Raw genomic sequence first — 25,821 nt, 5'->3', positions numbered from 1 at the left:
GGTTCCAACTGGTGCTTGCCTTCCCATCGCCCTTCCCGCTCAGCCCCATTTCCCAGACTATTTGTGGAATGAGGAGCGTTGCTATCATGGTTTACACGCTCGGAGAGAGGGAATGAGAAAAGGGAGGGAGGAGGGCGGGAAGAGAGGAGGAAACAAAGACAGCATTGTTATCTCTTCCAAAAAACTGCAGACACTGGGGCAGGGCAGAATGAGGGGCTGGGGCTGTGGTTTGCCTCCACATCTGTGTTTAACCTCGGGAAAGAGTCAACAGCCTGGAAAGAAAACACCACACTCCGAGGCACAGCCTGCCCCAGCTCCCAAACCCTCGGCCTGATTTTCCAATTTGGGGCGCTTGGCTAGAGCCCAGCCTGGATCCCGGGATGCTGCTGGAGTCAGTGAGGGAAGAGTCTCGGCCCCAGCCAAAGGCATCATTCCCCTGTCCAGCAGGAGTAGCACATCAGCCTTATCAGCTCTTGTCTTATCAGTTCCCAGCAGATGCTACAAGAGGATTTGTCATCCCAGCCCAGCCAAGCTGCCGTGAGCGCCAGGAATGGGGGAAGAGAGAAAGGATAAAAAAAGGAGTGGAACAATGCAGTGAAAAACCAGGAATTCTGCACCATCTAAATGGGAGCGGGAGCCGTGAGTGCCGTGCTGACTTTCCAGGGTTGGGAGCACAATCTCTGCTGCGGCACCACCGCTCCTGGTGGAGTTCTCCTGATGCTTCCCATCGGGAGGCTCTGCCGAGTGCTGCCGGCCTCGGATCAATTGGGCTGAAATTTCCCATGTTTGGTATCTCCCTGAGGCAGGAGCTGCGGGAACAATTCCCTCTGCATGGCACAGCCGTTGCTGGGAGCGCGGCACACACAAACCCCCTGTTTTGCTGCTGGAAAACAGGAAAACAGCTCCATTTCCAATTATATTTACTTTATCTCCCTGAGAAGTTCTTGCTCTCCCGTGACGTGGAACGGATCCGCAGCGTTTTCCAAGATGCAGTTCTGGTGGCAGAGATACATCTCCTGCTTTTTCTATGGAAATCTGCCCCAAATTTGACTGATTTAAAGTGCCTCTGGGAAAAATTCACCCTTCCCATGGAGCTCACTCTGATTGTTCCCACTTCTCACAGCGCGTGCAGAAGGGGACAGGAGTGGGATTTGGGGATAGGCAGGAGACACAGAGTGGAGAGGGGATAGTAGGGAAGAATGAAGCCAGGACTGGGAATATCACATGAGGAGTATTCTAGGGATGAGAGCAGTGGGAGGAGGATCTGAGCCTGGGACCCTATCAGGGAAACGTTGCAGGAGGTGAAGACTCTTGGAGCAGAACCCAGGTGGGCAAGAGACCCCAAAATAGGGCCTGACTTGGGTGCTGGGGTGGTGACAGGGTGGGCATGGACCCCCACAGCACATCCCAGGAGCAGGGGGAGCACATGATAACGTCCCCTTAATCCTTTTGGGTGGAATCAGATGAATGGGTGTGCCTGAGCTCCACGCCTGCTCCCTTTCCCTGTCTCTCACAACCCGGAGTAGGAGCTATATTTAACTTCCTCACTGCTAACTACAGGGTGTCAGTGGCTTCTCCTTCCTCTCCAGTGATTCAGCCGAGTGCAATCGCTCATCCAAGAGGAAGCAGGAAAATGTAGAGCCAGCACAGAGGGTGCTGGGCCCAGCTCCCCCAGCCCTGCCCTGGCTCCCGTTTCAGCTCTCCCCGGCTCTGGAGCCCCCCAGTTCCACGCTGATGAGCACAGACCTGGCTCGGAGCCTCCTGCACGGCCACCCTGCCACGTGGCTCATCCCTCTGCGCCAGGGGTGACAGGGACAGTGTCAGCTGGAGATGCTGGGAACTGGGCAGAGCAGACTTCCGGAGCTGCTCTCCCTCCTTTGGATGAGATATTCCATCCTCACCAAGGAAATCCTCACCAACTCAATTTTCATTGAAATCCTTATGTCTCCATAAAAGGATCTGATCTTTGTGGATCAGAATTTTTCAACAACAACGGAAGAAGAAAATTCATTGATTTCTTGAAAAATCCCTGCTATGTTGGGAGAGGTCTCTGTTGGAAATTCCTCAGGTCCTGGCAGAAAACCCTCCCCATTTCAGGGACCACAGCATCTATCAGATGTTTTACCCTCATTAATATTTTGGGGGCTGCCTCCCAACCCCAGCTCAGAGCTCCTGGGTGGCCAAGGGACAGCAACGTCAGCCTGAACGAGCATCTCCTGTGAGGGCCCAGCGACCACCTGGGGCTGAGCCCCCCTTTAATCCCAGTCCAGGAAAGGAGGAGGTGGGCGAGGGAATGAATCTGCACACTCTGGGAAAATCAAAAGGGACAGAAGTGCCTTCCCACCAGATTTCCCCCCTTTCCTGCTCTGTCTGCAGCTGGGGAAACCGCTGCCATTCCAGTGGGCGCAGGCTTTGGGAACGTGCAATTCCATCCCCAGGCCTCCCTCTCCTCGTGGCTGCGGCAGGTTTAAGGTTACAGCAGGCACAGGAAATCTTGGCCATTTTCTCCCTTCTTTCTGAAATGATTTTTTCAAGGCGCTCCCCGTAAAGTTAATGAATCCCTCCACCAAACGAGGCTTTGATTAGGGGCCACGCTTTGGCCCAGATTGCTTTTTCTGGGGCACAAGGATGCCAATTCCATAAAAATGTTTTTTTTGAAACCACCAGCTATTGCTGTGCTGGAGTTTTATCTTCACACAACTGAAAGAAAAGAATGAATTTACCTTTTACCTTTAGTTTTTGGTGGCCACAAGTGATCCCCAACCAAACCCCACCCAAAGTCCTGCTGGGGGTTTATTTTCCTCTGCTGTGGTCCCACCACATCCCACTTGTCCAGTGATCCTGAGCCCTCCCTGCAGCATCCCATGGGCTCCCTCCAACCCCCAGGATGGGGGTTCCAATCCTGGGACAGCCCCCATGTCCCACCTTCTCCATTCCCATGAGGGATATCGCCCCTAATCCATTATTCCTTCCAGGCTTCTGGGCTTTGAAGAGGTGGGAAATCCATCACCAACGGCTGCCACTGCCTCCTGCTTTGCAATAACACCATTGCTTTGGAAAATCTCAATGAGAATCATGCAAGTTTTATTTAAAAAGCAGAAAAAAACCCGTAACAAGCTTCCCCTTTCCCCTCTCCCAGCTGTGGAGCAGCAGGTGTGTGTCACTAGGCCGGCCGAGGAGATTTACAGCCTGCTCCAGGATTTCTCGGCCAGCCTTTGGTCGTGGAAGTGTTTTCTGCTCCCAAACAAAGGAGCTGGAGCAAGGGGCCCCGAGGGACACAACAACCGGAGATGAAAACACAAACGCATCCTTCCCTAATGCCATTAAACCAAAACAATCCAGTGAGGCAGCGGGGCCGGCTGGCTAAGGGAGGATTGGAGCTCCCTGATGCTTCTTCCCTTCCCACCTGGCCCCCTCCCTCCCTCCCTCCTGGCAGGAGCAGGGGGTGCAGGAGGGGATGGAGCGGTCACATCCTGCCCACCACTTCTGTGGCTGGAGGAGCCTGGCCAAGCCCCCTGGCCCTGTCACTGGCCACTGCCAAGCGTCATGGCTCAATTCCCTGTGTTTCAGCAGTTTTCCTTAAAAATAGATCAAAGCTGTGGCTGAGGAAAAGCCACGAGAAGTGGCTTGGCCTGTCCTGGTTCTTGCTCTCCACCCCACACCTCAGCGCAGGCTGAGGACCAGCAGATATTCCTGTTGTTTTCCATGTTTTCCATGGGATGACCATGTCCTTCCTCCACACCCACTCGTGCCCAGCCCCATCACCACATTGCCTCTGGGGGGATCCCTGGCTTTTCTCTCCTGGTTTTGCTCTCCTGGCTTTGCTCTTGCTCAGGAGCAGACCGGGGCAGCATCTTTGATGCTTCGTTAGTGGGATCCTTCCACTGGGAGCAACGTGAAGCAAGGAGAGGAAGAAAATCCCGACCATTTGTTCCTCTGACACAGATCTCTGATTTCTGTGTGTGGCAGGAGGAGCGTGTTCAGCATGTTCAGGACGTGGGATTCCTCCCCGGCGCACTGGGAAGATCCTGGGGGAGAAGAGAGCAGAGGCCTGGAGGGACTTGTGGATGGATGCTGCATCTGCTGGGACACCTGGATGATCTGCAGCAGCCGATCCTCAGGGATGTTCCCCGGCAGCCGCCAGGCTCTGAAGCAATACCTGCAACAGCCACGGAAAGTGACCTCTCCTGGTCCTCCCCAGGGTCGCTGCTTCCCGGTGGAATCGTGGTTTGAGCTGGAGATAAGGCGTGCTCGGAGCAGCAGCCTTGGAACAGGGATTGCAGGATCATCATCCTGGCAGGGTCAGGGATCGGGTAGGGGAACCAATCCCCCAACCCTGCGGGGACAGGGGTGGTCCCTGCTGCCTGCAGGTGCCTGCGGGAGGCAGAGCATTCCCACACGGAGCCGCAGGGCAAATCCAGAAGCATCAGGGTGAGAACGAGTCCGGGAAATCTCAGCTTACACAGCAGAACTGACGTAAGAGGGGATAATTAGGCTGGAGGTGCCTCTGCCAAAGGAAACACTGGAAGTTCCACTCGCCGGACTTGGAACTCGTCAGGGTGAGACCGGGGGGGCACCGGGGATGTGGTGCCTTGGCAGGGACCCCTGGCCGGCGGCAGCTCCATCCCGACAGCTCTGCCACACGTCAGGAGGTGGCACCGGGGCCTGGCAGAGTGACGCATTCCCTGGATGCGATCCCTGCTCCCGGCACACGGCAGGGCCGGCGTCAGGAGGGGGCCGTGGTGTGCACACAGCTGTGCACATCTGGAAGAGGCTCTGCCAGCGGGACTTCCTTGCCAGCAGCCGACGGCTTGGGAAGAGCCCCAGTGCCGGCTGCTCCGGCCCACGGCACGGGGAAGGCCCAGCTGGAGGCCCTGGAGAGGGGCTGGCACTGGGGGAGCAGGAGCAATGGGATACCGCAGCCCCCACACCCCCTTCCCGGGAGCTGCGGGATCAGCTCCGACCCCACTGCTGGGCACCGGCCAGCTGACCCCAATAAACAGAAATGACAGGGAAGTTCCCTGGCCCTGGTGAGCCCCACTTGCCCCCAGGAACTCTTCCCAGCCCTCCTCAGCAGCAGTCCCGGCTGCTGGGACTCCAGAGTGGAAGGAAACACACGGTTGAGAGCTGGAGGAATCAACCAGGAGAGCTACTGCCACTCCAGGATCCAGAATTCCTGTTTTCCATATGGGCTGGGAAAGAGTGCCCCGGTGTAGGTTGGGACCAGGAACTCCCAGTGCCAACTTGGCCAACAGCACCAGAAGAGCCACAAATGGAGCAGGGTGTCTCCAGGGTGTGACCTCAGGTTGTGGCTGCCCCATCCCTGGAAGTGTCCAAGGCCAGGCTGGCCGGGGTTTGGAGCCACCTGGGATGGTGGAAGGTGTCCCTGCCATGGCAGGGGGTGGAACGGGATGGGCTTTAAGGTCCCTCCCAATCCAGCCCAACCCATTCTGAGATTCCACGATTTTATGATGATCTCTGCAGACGGTGGAAGAGGAACCAGAGCCACCAGCACAGAAGTTCTCTGCTCTCGTTCCTCGCAGCCCAGCCCCATCTCTGAACAAGCAGAGCTTTGTCCAAGTGTTTGCTGCAGGCAGGAGATGAAACCAAAGGAAACAAAGCGGCTCAAAGGCTTCAGGCCGGGCCTCCTGCTGAGCCCTTCCCGGGCCACCCTCCCTCAGCAGTTGCTGTGTCCCACATGAAAAATGGTGGAGTCCAAATAAATAAATAAAAGTCAATAAATCTCCCGCAGCAGAGCTGGTGAGTGATGGGGGAATAGAAAAACCTGTTCAAACACAGCGGTGTGTTCCCGGCACAAAATCCAGCGTCACGTTCCAGAGCTGAGAGGGGACACTCTGGAGGGAGGAAGAGAAATAAATACTCATTTCCCAATGACTGCCACGGCTTCCAGAAAGGATCAGCTGGTGCTGGTGAGGTTTGTGCTCAGGGGGGCTGGGGTGGGGGAGCCAGGCAGGCAGCAAGAAACGGTCAGGAATGCTGGGATGAGAGGGATGAGAAGGTTCCCATCAAAGCCTCTGGGAAGGTAAATCAGGTAGCAGGGCAGGAGAGCCTCTGTGGGCTTCCATCAGAGAATCATGGAATGGTTGGGGTTGGCAGGGACCTTTAAAGACCGTCCCATCCCATCCCATCCCATCCCATCCCATCCCATCCCATCCCATCCCATTCCATCCCATCCCATCCCATCCCATCCCATCCCATCCCATCCCATCCCATCCCATCCCATCCCATCTCCCTGCCATGGGCAGGGACAGTTTCTACTATCACAGGTTGCTCCAAGCCCCATCCAACCTGGCCTTGAATCCTTTGCCTCCTGTGAACCACAAGATATGGGAGTACTTGGTGACCCCTGTGCTGTGCTTGGAGCTGTTTCCAGCAGAATCACCAGGAATATCAGGACACTCCTCTGTCCTTCTGGACCTTGGACACAGAAGGAACCATGCTTTCTAAGCTGGAATGGCATCTGAGAGCCAGCCTAGCATGGATTGCGAAGCAAGCGCAGGATGATGTGGAGTTGATGACGGAGCTGCCTTGCTACCAAAGGTTACATGGACATAAACCTCATGCCCCAAATTCCCACAGGATATGTCCCACAGATCCCGCTCCACTCCAGGTACCAGCCTCGGTGTGGAGCAGGAGGAGCACACGGAGGGTGGGACAGATGGACACGAGGACCTGAGGCTGCTCAGCTGTCAAACCTCAGATCTGGAAGCTGCTTTTTGCCCAGGGTGACTTTAATCCTCCCCAGCCCTGGATCCGGCTGACAGTGGGAATTGCGGTGTCTGGAAGCAGGCGGGGAAGCGGCTCCCAGCAGAAGGAAGCGGTTGCAGCATTAAGGCTCTAATGAGACAGTGCTGGGCTGGCCTGGCTCGCACAGGAGGCTGGGCTGAGGAATCCGATGGTCCCTTCGGCCTTGCAATTTGTGAAACTCTTCCATTCTGGGAGATACTTGGCTCTGGCTCTAAATCATCCTCTGCAATCCAACAGCAAAGAGCTGGGAAAAACAAAGACTTTTGGAAGGGCCCCAAGAAGCTGTTGGAGTGGTTTGTGCTATCGCCAGCCCCCAGCCCACTTGCCCTCGGTGAGGTTTGATTCCAGCCTGGCTCCCTGGGAGCAGGGACTTCACCCCAGGGATCTGGGACATGAGGGGAATTTCGCAAGCCCCCCTCCTGTGATTCTGGATGGATGGATTTGGGCACAGGCGCTTTCCTCGCCTGAATCCAGCCCCGTTTCCCTGACAGTCGGAGGAGCAGAGCCCAAGCCTCAGCCCCAGCCAGCCAAGAGCATTGTTTTAGGAGGATTGGTGCTGGATGCAGCTCTTGCATGCGTCTCCCCCACTGACTGGAGAACAAAACCCCTGGAAGCACCCAGGGCAGTGTGCGCCGGCTGGAAGGGCCCAAGACCTCGGAAGTGGCTCTTGATCAGCTCTGCTGGGCTCAGGATGCCTTGTTGGGATGCCAAGACAAACAAATAAATCATATTCCAAGGCATCTGCCCGCAGCAGTGCTGAAGTCGGGGAAACATGAAAGCGGGAGCTGGGAGCAGAGGCAGGATTCCTGTTGGAACCAGCAGCCTGGCTCGCGGCGTTCATTTGATTTTTACTGCTGCTGCTGCTGCCGCTCGGACCAGAGGGATTATTGATTTTATAGCCTTGCCTCGGCCTGTTTTCCCAATAGGAATTTGGGAGATTCTTACACCATTCTCTGGCACGGTGGGATGCTCTGCAGCCCTGCAGGGGAGCTCCCACCCTGCCAGGGAGGGGCACAACCTCCTGTCCCAGTCTCCCAAACACCTTCCCTCCGGTTCCATTCCACAGCTCCTCGTGGGGGTCGATCCAGCAATCCCAGGAAGGCAGTCACTGATGTGAGAGATATTTAAAAGCATCCTGGAACAGGATTGGAGGAAGAACACAAACTGCAGAGTCGGGCTTCTCTGGGGGCTGCTATTTTTACCCCAGGTAGGATTTAATGAGGACACTCCAAGTGTCTTTTGCCTGGAGAATGAAAACATTTAAGTCTCTTTAAACCCAGTAAGTGGAAATTTGCCACCACCAGCTCTGCATGAGGAGCCTGGTTTGGTGTTGATGAGAGGGACCCCCAGCAGCTCAGGGACTTCCTTGGCAGTCTCTGATGCTCAGACTGGTCCCACTCAGGCCCTACTGGTCCTGGCTGGTGGGGACAGGGGTCCCAGCCTTGGGGTGCTTCCAGAGTTTGGGAAGGGCTGGGGGGGTGTGGGGTGAGGGGGGCTCTGGCAGGCAGCTGTGGCAGCACAGAGATATCCAGCACGTCAGCTCCAGCCCCAGACTCCAGGTTTGCCAGAGGTTTTGTGCAAAGGACTGGAGGAAATGAGCTAGGAGCAATCAGCTTGGTCATTCCTCAGCCTCGGAGAGGCCAAAAGCACCTCATTGGGAACTGATCTCAGCTGTTTGTTTGCCAGGACTCCGACCAAAAAAAGCTCCGTCTGAATTAAAAGGAAAAAAAACACCAGGAATTTCCTTCCCCGATGGTTTGGATTGTTTCTTAATGTTGTTTTAATGTGGGGCTGTTTGGTGTTTATTTGGAGCTGGAGGTGGTGGAAAATCAGCTGTGGATGGAGCTGGGCATCTGCTGGGGATGATGGAGCCTCAGGAGATGGGAAAGGTGGATTACCTGAGCTTGGTTTCCTCCCAGTTATTCACAGGTGTGGAATATTTGGGAGGAAGAGCTCTTGTGGAGTGTTGGCTTTGGCTCCTGCTGCTCCCGGCACAGGGAGCGTGTGCCCTCCTGGAGCATCCCGGCCTCCCGGGGAATACACAGGGACGAGCGAGTCCCTTGCCTTTCCCTCTTAATTTTCAGGCGAATTATTACTCATGCAAGAATCTGACCGAGTTTGGGGACCTGTGACTGGTTTAATAAATCCCCAGGGAGTGTCTGGCTCTTCACAAAGAGCGAGGAACAGGATCCATAAATCACAGCAAAACAAACTCAGCACTTTGGGTCAGGAAAATATTGAGAAATCCGTGGGTTTTTCTCTAATCCTCCCATGGCAGGGGCTCTGGAAATGCACTTTTTTGGCATCATTCTGGCTTTGACACTGAGTTCCTTTTCCAGCTGATGTCCTGCCAGGCTCAGCAGTGTCCTGGGCATCTGAGGTCCAGCTCACCGCTGTGGGAAGCGGGAAAACTCCCCAGGGATGCGATGAGCCTGGCACTTGTCCCAGCCAGAGAGGAGTTTGCCCATGGGCTGGAGCTTCTGGGCTTCCACCTATCCCTGTGTGCTGTGCAGCCTCCCAGACCCCCTCTGGAGTATCCCGGAGCCAGGCAGGGCTGTGGCTTTGGCTGGATGCTTCTCCCTGCTGGCATTCCGGGCTTACACCCTGAGCATCCCACCAGGACATGTCCCTGCTGCTTCAAGCAAGGGCTTGGATCTTGAAGCTTTCCCTCTCTGCTGCATCCTTGCTTTGCAGACACACAAGGCTTTGGATGTGGGATTTTTGGAATAATCCGAGCACGGAACTCGCTGAGGTTGAGGGTGGCCACGATCCTGCGGGGGCTCCTCAGGCCCATGGCTACCACAGGCTGTCCTTGGCAAGCGTGGAGCAGCTCATGGCAGAGCCTGCCCGGCCCTGGATGGGTGGTCTGGACTCTGCGGCAGCCCAGCCCTGGACCTCCCACCTGCCAGGAACATCTGCTGGCCAGAGGTGCTGGGTCCTGGCAGCTGCAGGGGGACAGTGCCACCAGGAATGCAGCCCAGAGCACGGCGAGGAGGGAGGGGACAGCTCAGAGCATGGCTGGAAAGGGGAGAGAAGGGACAGGAAGGGGCAGGAAGCCCCCCCTGGGCTCTGGGGTTCATCCTGCAAAGCCAGAGTGCTGAGGGGTCCTGCACAGCCAGGAAGGAACCGGGGATGCAGAGCCAGAGGGGTGCCTCCAGCACTTCTCTCCCACCCCACTCCTACCCTCTGGCACTCTCAGGATGTGCCCAAGGGAGAGGGACGTGGCTGGGCACCCTTCTCCTGGGACACAGCCATCCTAATCCCAGCACACGGCTGCCTTTTCCGAGGACATGGCCACCCTACTCCCAGAACGTGCCCATTCTTCTCCTGGGATGTGACCACCTTTCTGGGATGGGACTGAAACTCCTCTCCAGAGTGGTTTTTCTGGGCCAGACTTCCCCTTAGAAAGGTTTCCAGCCCAGGAGCAGGACTCTGGTGCAGGCTCTGACCCTGTCCCCATCCCCCAGCTCCCTCCCCAAGCCCTTCGGTCTCTCCTCGTGCCTTGGTGACTTCAGCTGGAGTTGGCTGCAGTCTGGCATCAATAAACTGAAACATTTATTGCACTGTTTAAATCTAATACAGATTATGGCAGCCCAGCTCCGTTTAATGCCTGAGCCAGGAAGCAGCTCCATGAATTCCTGCTTCACAGGCTGGAGGCTTTTCCCAACCCCTGGAACTCCATCCCAGCCTTTGTTCCGAGAGTCTGGTCCCCACCTCCTCCATCACTGTGGTCACTCTGTCACTTCTGGCCTCTTTCCATCCATATCCTGTGCCCTGGGATGGCCAAACGTCCCCATCCCCAGGCATTGCCTCTGTGGAAAGACTTCCTTAATCCCTGTGACATCCAAACCCTGCTGCGGAGCATCGGAGGGGGGGAAGGTTGCTCCTTATCTCGGGATCTGCCCCGAAATCCCTGCCTCATTGGCCATGTCTGCCCCAGCCAGGAAATCTGATTTGCGATAATAGAATGTTCCTCTAAGTAACATTTGCTTAAAAGACATCAGTGAAGTTTAAAGAAGGGGCCGGGCAGCAGGGAAGCTTTAATTCCACATTTTGCAATTATTTCCCCAGCTACTGTTGTTTAACCCTTGGGAGGCTGAAGCCCAGCTCCACTCTGGACCATGGTGGTCCCCATGGCAGGGCTGGGATCAGCCAGGGGACCTCCAAAGGCAGTTTCCACCTCTTTTTGCCCTGATGTTGGATTAAAAAAACCCACCTGGGAAACCCAAGGAAGCATCCTGGGTCCAGACCCGGCATTTTTCCAAGAGCACTGAGGTAAATCATGCACACAGCACAAACCCCGCCGCCTTTTAATGAACTCAGTGAGGTATAAATGGCAAATGCCTCGTTTGCTCCTGATTTACGCAGCGGGTCGGGAAGGCACTTCCCTGGCATTTGGAAAAAAGGGCAAAGCAGGCGTTGGGAGCTTTGTGAGGCTGGAGCAGAGCCCACCCCGATCCCGCTCGGGGGAGGCCCGGCATGGATGGGGGCCAGGAGCAAAATGAGTTGGGAGCGATTGGGTTTCTCGCAGACACCCAGTCCCGCTGCCCCCGCTCCGCAGCTCCCGATCTGATTAGGCTTCCCAGGATTGTCTGCCCGCTCCCGCATGCCAGGAATCGCTAACAGGGACCGGCTGGAGCGAGGGGGAGCCCTCGGTCCCCGCCCACCCCTCTATGGTATTACTATCAGAAATATCAGACGTTTCGCCTCAAATTAAAGTCAGGTTAAATCTCTCAAATGCAAAAATCCCACACGGTTCCAGATGGGAAGTGGTTCCTCGCCTTCCCAGCGACCCAAAAAACTGAGGACCCTTTCAGCCCCGCGCACCCCCAGCAGGGGAGGGGCCGAACCTGAGAACTTTGAAGTCGTAATTGGGCTGGGCTAATGCAAAGCATGACCCGCTGCCGTGGGGGAGCCGAGCGGATTCCTGCTCCGCCCGGTGGGAAATCCACGGGAATGATCCTTCCCAAAGCAGAACCATGTGGGGGGGGAGCACACGGGTGACACCAGCGGCTCCCCCGTGGAGGCACACGGATGAATCCCTCAAAAACCCCCAGCCCGAGGAGCCCCAGGGCAGCACGTGGGTACAGCTGGCCTCGGGGCCACCAAGGTGCTCACAGCGGCAGGAGGGGGACAAGAGCTTTAAACACGGGGAGGAGGAGTTGATTTAGGGGGGTTCTTTACACGTTCTTGTTTTGTTGTCCAAACACAGATTTCCTCAGGAAACAAGGGACGGGACAGGAGGAAATGGCCTCAAGTTGCCCCAGGAGAGGTTCAGGTTGGATATTGGGAAAACTTCTTCATGGAAGGGGTGGTCAGGCATTGGAACAGGCTTCCCAGGGCAGTGGTGAGTCCCCATCCCTGGGGAGGTTTCAGAGCTGTATGGATGTGGCACCTGGGGACATTTGTGATGGGTTTGGCTGTGCGAGGGGAACAGTCTGCGAGGGCTTTTCCAACCTCAGCAATTCTGTGATTCCATGATTCTATTTAAGGACACAAGACACAACACCTGGGTGGGAGGTCATGGCCACCACTGATGTTTTTCAGGGATGCAAACAGATCTGTCCCAACAGCTGAGGAAAAGGTGGATTTTGGCAGGATGCACCCGGCAAGCTCAGCCTCACACCCCTCCCTCAAAGTTCAGATCTTGTTCCAAATCCATCCCAAATCAGATGTCGTTGTGGAGCTGAGGTTTGCCCTGTTGCTGAGACCAGCAATCCCACAGGTGTCATTGTCACCCAGCCTGGAATCCTCATGGGAAGGTTTGGCATCCTCACAGGAAGGTTTGGATCCCCGTGGCCGGGGGTCATCCAACCACCCCAGCACAGCAGGGAGAGCATTCCCCTTTTTATCTCATGTCTCTCTCCTGTCTCTCTTGCTCCTTTACCTTCCCATGGCATTCCTGACTTTGCCCTTTGGCTGCTCCATGGTCTCCAGCTCTGCATCCACACCTGGTCAGGGCTGAGCTGTCCCCGTGTCCTGCTGCTCTTGGGTTGGGGTTCTGATTTCTGTCTCCTGCCCTTCTGCCTTGGCTGAGTCCTGGCCTATCTCTCCTCAGGTTAATCAGTGGATTAACTGCAGCTCTCCCTCCCTCTCTCCTAAATCCTTATCCTTCATCACATATCTAGGAAACAAAACAGACCAGGTATTTTTCCATGGAGGCAGCCAAACTCTTCTCTCCTTTCAGCCAGCCTCTCCCACACCTTCCTCGGGGCCCTTCTGACTCCAGGGACCCCTCTGCCTCCCCACTGCCCTGCCTGCTGTAGGGATTCCAGCAGGGATGTCCTTCTGGGGACACCTGCAGGGATGTCCCAGGGCATGGAAAGGTCAGGACAGGGCCCAGAACAGTCACCTGGGTACCACCTCATTTTGCCTCAGCTGCCCATTCCCTGACTGCCCTCCCTCTTCCTCTGGGATTCTTGGTCATTCCCTGTCCCTGAGCTCCTCCTGCCCAGGGAGCACTGCACACTCTGGACATCGCCCTCCCACCCTCATCCTCCCTCTGCTCCCAAAGTGCCATCACTGTCCTGTTATCCCTTCACTCCTTCCCACTGGTCTCCCTCAGTTCTGGGGGCAGCTCATCCCCCCACTGAATATCCCCTTCCTTGGGCTCCAACACTCAGCTCTGCCCCGGGAATGACCCTGGGATCCGGAATCTCTCTGGCTGGTGGGATCAGTCAGAGCCATCCATCTCCCAGCACAAGAGAGGGAGGAGTAGACAGGAGCTGGGACACACCTGAAGGTTTAAGACCCATCATATTTTCTGCTTTAATAAGCAGCTCCCAGTGCTGACTGAGGGTGAGATAAAATCTGTCAGCCCTTCTGCAGGTGGGAAACTGGAGTCTCGGAAAGAAAAATGGAGCCAGGGTAGAAATGTGTCAGGATCCCAGGAAATACCACTTCCTTGGACAGCAGTGCTATGGAGGGAGCAAATGCTTCTCATGGACTCCATCCAAATGCCCCTGGTGCTGATGAGCTCTTCCAAAGGGTTGGGGACCTTGCAGTTGCATGGATGGATGGATGGATGGATGGATAGATGGAGCTTTTATATTGGAAGGGAGGGGAGGGCTGTGCCGGTCCCCCTTTCAATAGCATGGGCTGGAAAGCTCCTGGTGCTGGGACAGTGCTTCCGGTTCTCCCATGGAACCCAGCAGCTCCCGCACTGCCAGACACCCCCCTCACTCAGCTGAGCAGGTGACAGCAATGCTTTGGGGGCATCAGTCCCCTCTGCCTCCTCTGGGCACTCCTTTGGGCTGGGCTGGCCCTACGCCTCCCTCCTCTCCCACCTCGGGGTTCTCCTTCCCAGCCTGGAGAGTTCCAGTTCCTCCTGTCTGTGGATTAGAACCACACAGATGGAGAGGGCACTGGAGCAGCAAATCCCATCAGAGGGGGAAGATCATCCCAGGGAACCTCCTTGGGAGGTCAAGGCAGTGGAGACCCAGGGGGAACCTGCACCCAGGAGCAGGATGGGGAGGGAAGAACCTAGGCTTCCCTACCCCACCTGGGCGAGGGGAGCCTCCGTGCAGCCGAGCTGTGGGGAGGCACAGGCTGGCCCCTCTCCCGCTGGGAAGCTGTGGTTGCCAGGCACAGGGGTGGGATGGCTCAGCAGCTCCCGGGACTGCAGTGGTGGGAGCTGGTGGTGAGGGACGTTTGGGCTGCCTGCCAGCGCTGCATCAGCACCCGAAAACTGCGGCCCCTGGGGCCTTGTGGGTTTGGAGGCTTCTCCTCTGATGTGGGGCAGCCCCAGAGCCCCCTCCCACCCCACGGAGCATCCCAGCCATGGAGGGGAGCGGGCAAGGGGGGATCCGAGCCAGGCTGAGCCAGGGAGAGGGGGTGTCATGTGTAAAAGTGATTCCGGCAGCTCACGGCTCTGACCCAACTTTTCAGCTCAACCTCTCCTGCCAAGGCAGCGATTCCAGAGCTGCAGCTCCTGATAAAACCTAAAACCATTGCCCATAAATTGTATTAAATAAACAGCAGCTGCAGATCAAGGTATATCCATCAAGGGCTTCCTCTTTTTTTATGAATGGCTGAGGACTCGGAGATGCCGTTTGCCAATAGTCTGTCAGCGGAGCCTGCATTTAAAATCAATTTGGTAATTACAACTCTGACTCGGAGCCACAAATCAAAAAGGAAACTTCAGCCCTTCAGGATGTTTTGGCCCATTAGGGAGCTGGTAATTACGCACCCCAGCCGGGCATTAATTTAAGGCCCCGGTGGAAAAGCGCTGGTGTGAATTTGAGACAGGAAACTGGCTGTGAGGAATTTCCAAGGTTGGCGTTGTGCTGTCAGTCTGTTTACAGCCACCTCCCTGGACATGCTGGAAATCTGAGGGAACACTTGCTGAACCCGCCGTCGCCATTGTGTCGGTTTATTTTTCCTGGGGAAAGAGGCTGCTCTTCTGTCGGCGAGGGATAAATGAGGAAAATATCTGGGCCCTGTGTTTACACAGGATCTGCAGTGTTTGCACGGGGCTGCTCCGGGGCACGGGGACGCCGGGGCGATGGGCGGGGGATGTGCACAGGGACGGGTCCGGGTGTGCCGATGAAGAGGGCTCAGGCAGCACCAGCCCAGGGAACGGGTTTCAGTGGCTGCGACTGCCAAGCACCCCTGTGCCCTCCCCTGGGACATGTGAGGAAGAGCTGGGGCTGAGCAGGGACCTGTGACTGCCAAGCACCCCTGTGCCCTCCCCCGGGACATGTGAGGAAGAGCTGGGGCTGAGCCTTTGTCCCTGCAGGGCATCCCCGGCCACTCCCATTTCCCAGGGGAGCAAGAGGGTCCCTCCAGCCACCCCAGCCCAGCTCAGCCCTGCAGAGCCAGGTCTGGCTGTTCCTGTGAAACTGGACAAGGTTCAGGAGCTGCAAATGTTATTAATGGTCATAAACCACTCCGATTCCTTGGAATATCTCGTTACTGGTTGTCTCCGGGTTCTCCCGCAGGCTGCTCCCATGGCCCCTCGTGTCCGGGCGCTCCAAAGGATCAGGTCTCCATCAGGAGCGCTGCAGAGAGAGCTGAGCCCCAGGGAGCAGCAGGAGGGTAAGGCTGGGTTTGGGATACTGGGGAAGGAGAAGCTCCTGGCAATCCTGGCCCAGCTGGGTCTGCCTGTTCCAGCCTGGTGGGGGCTGCCAGGCTCCATCCCATGGGATGAACTGGGACTCTCCTGTGACCTGTGCTGAGCGAGGGGCCCCAGCACCCCGGGAAAGGCTCAAAGATGTGACAATTCATGGACATCACAGGGTCAGAAAGGCTCTGCTGGCCTGCTGCCCCTCAATCCCTCTCCATAGAATGTGCAGAAGTGCAGCCAGCTCCGGCCGATTCAAGGGCTTCACTGGGAACGACAGAGCTGCTGGGTGGAAAGAACACCAATCAGCGGGAATTTCTCATTCTGGATTGACATTTTTTAATTTCCAATCCCTAAACACCCAGCAGAGCTGTGCCACAGGTCCCTGCAGCTCCATGTCCCTTTGGAAAACACCCTGGAGCAGGACAGAGCTATTTTCTATTAGGAACAACTCAGTGCGTGGTATTTCCTGGGACGGACCCCACGTCCCCCAGACAAAACACAAACACCATGGAAATACCTACTGGAAGCAGAGAGTCGGATTTATTCCAGGCCTTGTGCTGAATGGCAGTTCCTGCATTCCCTTTAAATCCATCCAGTGACAGGGGCAGGGGGAAAGAGGCTGAGCTGTGAGCAAGGCAAGGGAAGGGGAAGGGAGGGAATTCTGCTATTTCTCCTTTCCATCTGTCCTCAACCCCCTGAAGGAGGAGACAGAGGGGTCCTGGGCTAGGAGAGGCTGGGCAGGGACAGGGCTTGGGGGGCAGCACTGGGGATGGATGCAGGGAAAGGGCCTGGGGATGCAGGGGATGGAGATAAGGAGGCAAAGAATGGGAAGGTGGGGATGGGAAAGCAGGGAATGGGGATGGGGCTGCAGGGGATGGGGATGACAGCTCAGAGGATGAGGATTCAGGGGATGAGGATGTCGGGGATGGAGATTCAGGGAATGCAGGGAATGGGGGTGGGAATGTAGGAGATGGGGATGCAGGGAATGCAGGGATGCGGATAGGGAAGCTGGGGACTGGGACTGTCTCCCGTTCCTCTGGAGCCAGGCTGAGCTGCCTGGGAGAAGGGTGAGGAGGGTTTGTGTTGGGGGTGGGGGCCAAGAGGAAGCAGCCATTAAACTGCTCCCTGCGCAGCTCCTGCCACCCCGGCAGGCGCAGGCCCCGCGTGCAGAACAAAGCTTTGCATTTGCAAATCAATAAAAATAAACGTGGAGCGAGGACGCAGGAATATTTTACCATAAATCTCCATAAAAACTCGGCAGTGCTGAACGTGCCGGCAGCTCCGGAGCCTCTGCCCGGCTCTGAGCAGGTGCTGGGGATGGTGGGTGATGCCCCACAGATCCCACCAGGCCAGGGAGGGGACGGGAATGGGGGGATCCTGCCAAACCCCATCTCAGCCCCAAAAGAGGCACCACAAGTGGGTGGTTCTTGGCTGTCATCATCTGAATCCCAGAATTTTTCCACAGTGCAAAATGTGGTGCCATAAGTGGGGGAATGATCAGGGAAAACACTCTGGTCTCTCCCAGAGCATTTCCAGCTGGGCATCCCCCTCCTTGCTGGGCTCAGCACCTTTTCTGCATGGAATGGTGCTCCCTGGATGCCAGCAAGGGATGTTGGGTCAGAAACGGAGCTTCTCTTTGCTGGGAAATTCCAACATTTCCCATTTTTCTTGGTTCAGTTTCATTTATAATCCCACAGCAGGACCAGAAACCCCCTTGAGAGAGTTTGGAAAATAGAACACTCAGCACAGGTTTCTGTTTCTTGCCTTGAAAAGGATGAGACCCCAGCAGAGAACCTTGGGACAGCTGAACCCAAGGCTTCCATTTCCAACCTAAAGAGCTTGGGAATGGTCCTGTTAAAACCCCAGCTATCAGGGTATTCCCAGAGAACATTCCCATATCCAGCTTTCTGCCAAACACCAACCCTGTTACTGATGTCATTTGTCCTCACCCCCAGTTCACTGCTGGGAAACTGAGGCACGGCACCGTCAGCTCCTTCTGTGGCTCCAGATCACACCCCTGGGCTGAGGGCCAGGCAGGGACACTGGGATCTGGGCAGGGATACTGGGATCTGGGCAGGGATACTGGGATCAGTGCTGGAGGAGAAGGAGTGGCCTTGAGACCTGCTGGGACATTCCCTGTGCTGGGGTGACACTCACTCACTGCTCTCCTGCTGCACTCCCATTAATTGCCCCTCCTCTCCGTCTTCCTCCTTAATGGGGACGTCTGGTAGGGGAACTTTAATTAGGGGATTTTACAGCAAAACTGCCCCCAGACAGGCACCCTCCAACGTCACAGCAGAGATGTCCCCAAGGTGGCATCTTCACCAGCATTCCCTGGACACCCCACAGAGACTGGAGATGCCCAGGGGGACTCAGGCTGGGGCTGGGTTGGGCAGAGCTCGGCCCTTCCCACATCCCTGGGACCCCAGTTCCTGCCTCCCTCCCGGCAGAGAGACACAACCCCCTGGAAAAAGCAGCAAGCGAAACTCCGAACCTTTTAATCAGGCTCCTTCCCCAGTGCTCCTCCACTTTTCGTCTGGAAATGACCCGAGAGGGAATTGAAACATTTTGTTTCATTTTGAGCAAAGCGTTTTGTTTGATCTGAAGCAGCACGGGCTTGGGGAGAAGGAGAAGGGGGTCACTCCAGCAGCCAGGAAACAGGTCCTGGCAGCTCCGATCAACTCAGTTCTGTCCCTGGGTCTTCTGCTGGGGCTGGGAGGCAGCAGGAGAGTCAAAGAGTGGGGGATGCCCACCTGGAGCATCCCAGGACGAGGTGAGGAGCTGCTCTGCTCCAGGAAGGATGCACAGCTCTTCTTCTGGCTGACCCCTGTGCTCAGTTTTGGGGTTTTCTGGGCTCGGTGGGATTTGTCCTTAGGTAAGAGGGGCCCAAGCAGGATCCTCCAGCGCTGAGTGAGGTGACTTCACCCGCAGTGTCCCCATGTGTGCCCCCGGGCTCTGCTGCCAGGCTGGAGCTGTGCTTGGCAGACCCAGGGACGGGTCAGGAAGGACACCACAGCCTCGTGTCCCAGTGAGCTCAGCTGCTCTCCCTCTTCCCGGAGCTCCTGTGTCCCCACATCTCTGTGCCCTCTGAGCAGGGTGGTCCTGCAGCCCTGCTGGGCTGGGGGCTGGGCGGGTGCTTGAGGCTGGGAGGGTTCTGGGGTCGCTGTGGGGGCCAGATGGGTTCTGGGGTCCCTATGGGTGCTGGGTGAGTGTTGAGGTCTCTGTGGGGGCCGGGTGGGTGCTGGGTGGGTTCTGGGGTCCCTGTGGGGGCCCGGTGGGTGCTGGGGGCCGGGTGGAAGCAGCCACAGCCCTCCCTCCTCTCCCGCTGGGCCCAGGGCCAGGCATCTGTGAGTGATGGGCAGCAGAGCCTTTATCAGCCCAACTTTGTCCTCTCTTCCGGCCCAGGAATTGCTCATGAGCTATTTGTGAAGTTTTTGACTTTAATTGTTATCCTAAATTATTCATCAAATCGTTTCAATAGCCAGCTCTCGGGCCAGATTCCATTTTCTAGGAGCTGTTTCCGGGCCTGCTCCTGGCAGGGAACTCATGGCTGAGCAGCCACGGAAAGGGAATGCAAACAGGGATGTGAAACACAGGGAAACAACTCTGGGAAACATGGAGGGAGCTGTCAGACTGAGCTGCTGCATGCTCGGGCAGTGCCCAGCCCGCGTGGCCACCCTGCCCAGCACCGCCCAGCCCTTCCCAGCACCTCCCAACACATCCCAGCCCCATCACTGCAGCCAGTGGATCAAAGCAGGTCCCTCCCTTCAGGCACCAAGAGCCAGAGAACTGGGGCTGGAACCAGGTGAGCTCCAAGATCCCCCACCAGCCTGGACTATTCCACTCCATTCTGCTGGAGTCCAAATGCACCCGAGGTCCCATGGGCACAAACTCAGGCCGTGGCCGTGACAGAGCCAAGGTGAGACTGGGGAGGAGGCCAAGGACTGACCCTGTCTGCTCCTGGGATAATTTATCTCCCAAAGCCAGCTCAGGTTTCCTGGCTTCAGCGCCACTCTTGAAATTTATGGGTTGAGAAAGTTCTTGAAGCCCCAATCCCTCGCCCTGTCACCTCTCCAACCTTATGTTTATCAAGACACGAGTTCCTCTTCCTCCCACCCTTTGTTTCAGCTCTTGGAGCACAGAGCTCAGTCCTGGCGCTGCCTGGGCTGTGGGAAGGTGGGATAAATCCTCCCTGTACCCTCCTTGTCCCCACTCCTCTCTTTTTGTCCCCATTTTCCTTGTTCTGCTGTGACATCCTTCTCTTTCCAGCTCCACATTCCCTGCCGCTTCCCTGCTCTCTGTTTCACTCTCTTGTCTTGGCAAAATCGGCATCTTTGAGCCTGGGAGTTGCCACGGCGACAGGAAAATCGTGGTGACATTGGGGCGGGTGCTGGATTGATGTCCTGCACATCACCCATCAGCACCCGGGATGTTCCAAGGCTCTCGGGGCAGGGAATGGCGACGGGGAGTGACAGGTTCAAGGAGGGCATCCCCCGCCATAATAGAGGAGTTTCTTCCTGTTCCATTTGTTATTGTTTTCTCTGGGAAAAAATATGTCCAGGTTTCTTTGAAAAGAGTTTCCCTGTCTCACGGATTTTCAGTCACCTGTGGAGTAAGAAGCAATTTAGTGGGATCAGCAGGGAACCTTCCAGGCTTGAGCAGCAGGAAACAGAGGAGGGCAGCAAGGTCCCTGCTGGGAGAGGAGGCGGTTTCAGGACTTGGATGAGGATTGCAGGGAATGTCCAAGCCCCAGCGTGAGGGGAGCCCAGGTGAGGGGGTGAGAGACGTTCAAGTGCCAGGGATTTGTGAAGGAGGCTTATAAAAATGCTGGAAGTAATGAAAGGAGAGAAGAATGACCAGGAGAACAGAGCAGTTTATTCCAGGAGGAGCACCATGGCTGCGGAGGAAAGAGAGGAGGAAATCTGAGAGAGTTCAATAAAACCATGGACAATCGAGATGAGGTGAATTAGAAGAAAATATTCCCATTGTCTCGGAACACAACCCTCCTCCAGGACATCCCATAAAGTGACGCAGCAGCAGATTTCAATCAGATCAGAGGAAGTCTTTTATCACAGGGCCCAGATGCTGAGGACAAGGCCCCCACCCCAGGACTGCAGCGGGAGAAGGGCTCCTGCAAACAGCGATCCTGAAAAACCCCTGGCTCGGGAAATCCCTGGATCTGGCAGCTGCCAGGGGCTGAAAGACTCCCAGGGAAGGGGGTGGTTGGGTACACCCCTCTCCTGATGCTGCACCCTAGCAAACATCACCGGCTGCTGCTGCCGAGGAGACACCGCTGGCCCAGGTGTATGAGGCCAGTGAGCCACCAAAAAAAAGAGGAAGGACAAACAAAATCCAGCCCCAAATGCCAAGAGCTTTGCCAAACCACGGGAGAGCTGCTCAGTAACTCCAGGAGACTGAGCACACTCACCGTGGGACATGTCCCTGCTGCTCAGCCAGGAATGAGCGGGGAAAGAGGCAGCCTGAATTCTCTCCTTTCCCAGAGAAGGGGAAGGAAACAAGACCCAGGAGGATGGGTCTGGAAAGGGAAAGACACATCTGCCATGGATGGTTTTGCTCCAGCTGGGCTCACAGCAGCCACTTGCAGAGGACACACCAGGCAGTTCTCAGCAGTTATTAAAATCCGATAAAAATCCCCTCCCGTTAATTCTGCTGGCTGAAAGCTCCAGATCGATGCACAGAGCTGGCCCTGCTTATTTATTTATTTACCCCCAGCGTGGTCCTGGCTGCACAACGATGGAAATCGGGATGTGCCAGGGGAGGAGAAGCTTTTGGGGGGAAGAGGCAGCTTGGGATGCAGAGCAGGCAGTGGGGAGCATCCCAGTGACACAGAGCTGGACCATCCCTCTCGTCAGGTTCAGGCTCCCTCCAGGGACCGGTTTGTTCCTCGTGTGGTCCCAATGGAATTTGTGCTTGGGAGAACACGGAACACTTCACCACAGCCGGGTCGGTTTCCCAGCCCAGCCTGTCCCCAAATGCCACCTCCCTCTTGTTCTCCCTGCACCCAGCCACCACCATCCCGAGCCACGGCCACACATCCCAGACGGATGCACGGAGCCAGCCACACTCAGCTCCTTCCCACGCATTTTCAGAGCTGCTCTGCTGGAGTTTCCCGAGCTTTATTTAGCTCTGCCAGGCTGCTTTTGTGGAGTTGAGTAATTGCTGTTTGTTTATCGTGGATTGGGTGTCGATAGCTGGGTCACACCCCGCGTGCTCCCGCTCCAAAGGAGCCGTCTGATCCATTCAATTAAAATTTCTCCTGATGCTTTAATCGTTTCAGGAATTTCTCCTTCTGAGGGAGGTCTCTTGTTCCTTTAGGAGTGCAGACCTGCGAAGGAGGTGGATGGGGCTCAGGCCACGCCACCAAAATCAGCAAAACTCAGTCCTCCACCCCTGATCTTGTTGGCCCTTGAGGAAGTGACTGTGGGGAACTGGGTGGTGGTGCTGGGTCCATGGCTGGACTTGATGATTTCAGAGCTCTTTATATGATTCCAGGATTCTATGATTCTGCACAGTCCCATCCAGTCCAGCCTGGAAACCCCTGGATCCCCTCAAAGGTTGGACTTGATGATCTTTGAGGTCTTTTTCAACCAAAATGATTCTGTAATATTCTGTAATATTCCCACCCTGGAGGAATTCAAGCAAACCCTGCTGGTGATAGGAAAAGCAAAGAGTGCTTCAGCAGAGCCAGCACTCGGAGATGGGAAAAGCCCTTTCCTCAAGGCAGCTCACCCGACACCACCCCGACATTGCCTGCTCCACGGCCGGAGCCAACAATAACTCCATCGGATAAACCTCAGCTCCTGATGGCTAAAGCAGCATCTGAGCTGAGCTTGGGAAGTGGCGAAATGAGGGATGAGTCCATCAGGGACCAGGTTTGGAAAAAAGAGAAGGAAAACTCATTCTGCAGCCATTCGGTGGAGGGAGCAGCTGTCCCTGCGCGCCGAGGCAGCCGAGCACCAGCTCCACTCGCTGGCACATCCCGCCTGCTCCAGTCACTCATTCCAGCCTTTCCCACTGACAAGGCTGTGGAACAGATTGCTGTCACCAGCTCGAAGCTGAATGCGGGGGGAGTCATGCGGGGAGCAGGTTGGGAAAGAAAAAGCCATCAAAAAATCCGTGTAAACCAAAAAAAGCCTTTCCCTCAGCCAGGGCCCGGCGGACGGGCTCTGGGTGCGGGTGGGCTCTGGCTCTGGGTGGGCTCTGGGCGCGGGTGGGCTCTGGGTGCAGATGGGATCTGGGTGCAGATGGGATCTGGGTGCAGGTGAGCTCTGGGTGCAGGTGAGCTCTGGGTGCGGGTGGGATCTGGGTGTGGGTGGGCTCCGGGTGTGGGTGATCTCTGGGTGTGGGTGATCTCTGGGTGTGGGTGGGCTCTGGGTGTGGGTGATCTCTGGGTGTGGGTGATCTCTGGGTGTGGGTGGGCTCTGGGTGCGGGTGGGCTCTGGGTGTGGGTGATCTCTGGGTGTGGGTGATCTCTGGGTGTGGGTGGGCTCTGGGTGTGGGTGAGCTCTGGGTGTGGGTGGGCTCTGGGTGTGGATGGTCTCCGGGTGTGGGTGAGCTCTGGGTGTGGGTGAGCTCTGGGTGTGGGTGGGCTCTGGGTGTGGGTGGGCTCTGGGTGTGGGTGAGCTCTGGGTGTGGGTGGGCTCTGGGTGTGGGTGGGCTCTGGGTGTGGGTGATCTCTGGGTGCGGGTGGGCTCAGGGTGAGGGTGGGCTCAGGGTGCCAGTGTGTGGAGGGCACGGGCAGGATGGGGAGCAGATGGATGCTGAGCAGAGGCTCCAGCAGGGCCGATGGGTGCCTGGCAGAGTCTCCCAGCACCAGCCTGGCTGAGCAGAAGCCAAAGCTTTGCCAGCCCAAGTTCGGGTCCCGCTGGGCAGCTGTGACACCTCCCCTTGTGCCCACACAGAGGGACCAGATCCCAGCGGGGCAGCAGCGGGACAAGGCAGGAACTGCCTGTATCCATGTGAGGAGCACAGGGAAAACCATGACCACCATGACTGTGACCACCATGACCATGACCATGACTATGTCCAAGACCATGTCCACATCCACATTGGCCATGTCCACCACAGCCACCACCATGACCACCACGACCACCACCACGCCATGCAGAGCCCAGCTGCACTGAGATCCAACTTCTACCAGCTAGGAACTTAACTAGGTCCATTAATTAAGCTCATTGTGCCGCCTCCTCATCAGGCCGTCATGGGGGATGTTGGGGGGACTGTGGGGCAGGACCCCATCCCTCAGCTTCCAGGAGTGCTGCGGAACCTCCCCGGTCCCAGCAGTGCCCCAGGCAGCTCAGGATGAGGGACTCTTGTGAAGGACCCTTCCCAAATCCCTAGAAGGGGATGCTCCATGCTCATCCCAGTCCCTGCAGCTCATCCACGTGGTTCTTGTATCCATTTATCCCAGGAAAACCAGGCCCAGCACCTTGACTTCCCCCACACTGCCCGGTTCCTACATGACAGCCTGGGTTTTGTTCACACTCAGACTACTTCGCTCTTTTTTCTCTCTGAAATCTGGGCCATTTATTTGAAATAAACCCAGTGATTTAACATGGGAACAAAATCCCAACCCCTGTGGCATCGAGTTTCAAAACATTTGGGTTATTTGAACATTTCTGTCACTTCCAGCAGGGTAGGAACTGCTGGAATTTAACTCACACTCACAAATGGGTTTATTTCTCTCGTTGTGTGTTTCCGGGTAAATTTGGTATTGGGGAAATAAAACCTGTCAAGCTTGATCTGACACTCTCCAATCCCAAAATTCCTCTGGGGTTGGCTGGGTGGGCACGCACCACGTCCACAGGGAGAGGAGGACTCCGGCTGCAATCCTGGGCTGGTGGTAGCATCTCTGCTCCCAGCTGGCACAGCTCAGCATTCCTGGGATGAGGGTGCCAGGATGACCAACCCCACGGCACAGCCGGCAGCCCAATGCCCTCATTCCAGGGAAGCTGTGAGTGTTTATCTCCTGTGGCACCTTCCCTCGGAGGTAGCTTTAATGCAACACCGTGTTCAGATTTGGGATTGATGGAAAGGTCAGCTGGATCAGTGGTGATTAGCTGGAAAGGACCTACAGAGCCCGTTGTTTGCTCTGGATTAATGATCCGGCTGCTGAGCCAAGATTCCCTTGAACCACTTGAGGAATGAAAGGACAAACAGCCGGCGCTGGGATTAGAGCTGGAATCCCGACACCTGCCGGAATCCCGACACCTGCGGGAAGGCAGCGGTGCCAGGCTGGCCTGTGGTGGGGTGGCTGGGATCCATCTGCCAGCGGGAAAAGAGGGAAGAGGGAGCAAAGGGGAGCTGAGCACAGGAAGGAAAAGTGGGAACAAGGCCCAACAAAACCCTGCTGCTGGAGGGGAGGCAGCGATGGGATTGGGAATTCTGTCATTCCTCTGGAGAGGTGAAACACCTCCCAGGGGTGATTTTAATGTGGAGCATCTGAGGAACAGCTTAAGTGGCCTCAAGCTGCACAGGAGGAGGTTTAGGTTGGCTTTGGGAACCTTTTCTCCACAGAAAGTGTTGCAAAGCTTTGGACCAGGCTGCCCAGGGCAGTGGTGGGATCACCAGCCCTGGAAGTGTCAAAAACTCCAGGGATGCGGCGCTGGAGGACGCGGGTTAGTGATGACCATGTGCTGCTGGGGCCATGGTTGAACTTGATGATCTTAAAGATCTTTTCCAACATGAGTGATTCCATGAATCTATAAATCCACTTTCCCAGGCTTGTGGCTGACACCCATCCCTTGCGCTGGACATGGAGCTGGACGTGGGATTTGGGATGGACAGGGACATCCTGGGGTCCTGCAGGGCTGAGCTCCCAGGGCAGTCCCAGCTTCATTCCTTAAACCCAGTGGGGGTGCAGGGGCTGCCTGGCTGGGTTTGAACAATTCCCAGGCAGCCCCATCCTCCTGGAGCTCAGGGATAGGAGATCAGTAATTCATCCTGAGCACAGGCTGAGGATTCTCCCA

This window comes from Coloeus monedula, assembly GCF_965178545.1.
Source record: "Coloeus monedula genome assembly, chromosome: 12".
Taxonomy (NCBI): Eukaryota; Metazoa; Chordata; class Aves; order Passeriformes; family Corvidae; genus Coloeus; species Coloeus monedula.
The sequence above is the reverse complement of the archived record's forward strand: the minus strand, read 5'-3'. Positions refer to the sequence as shown.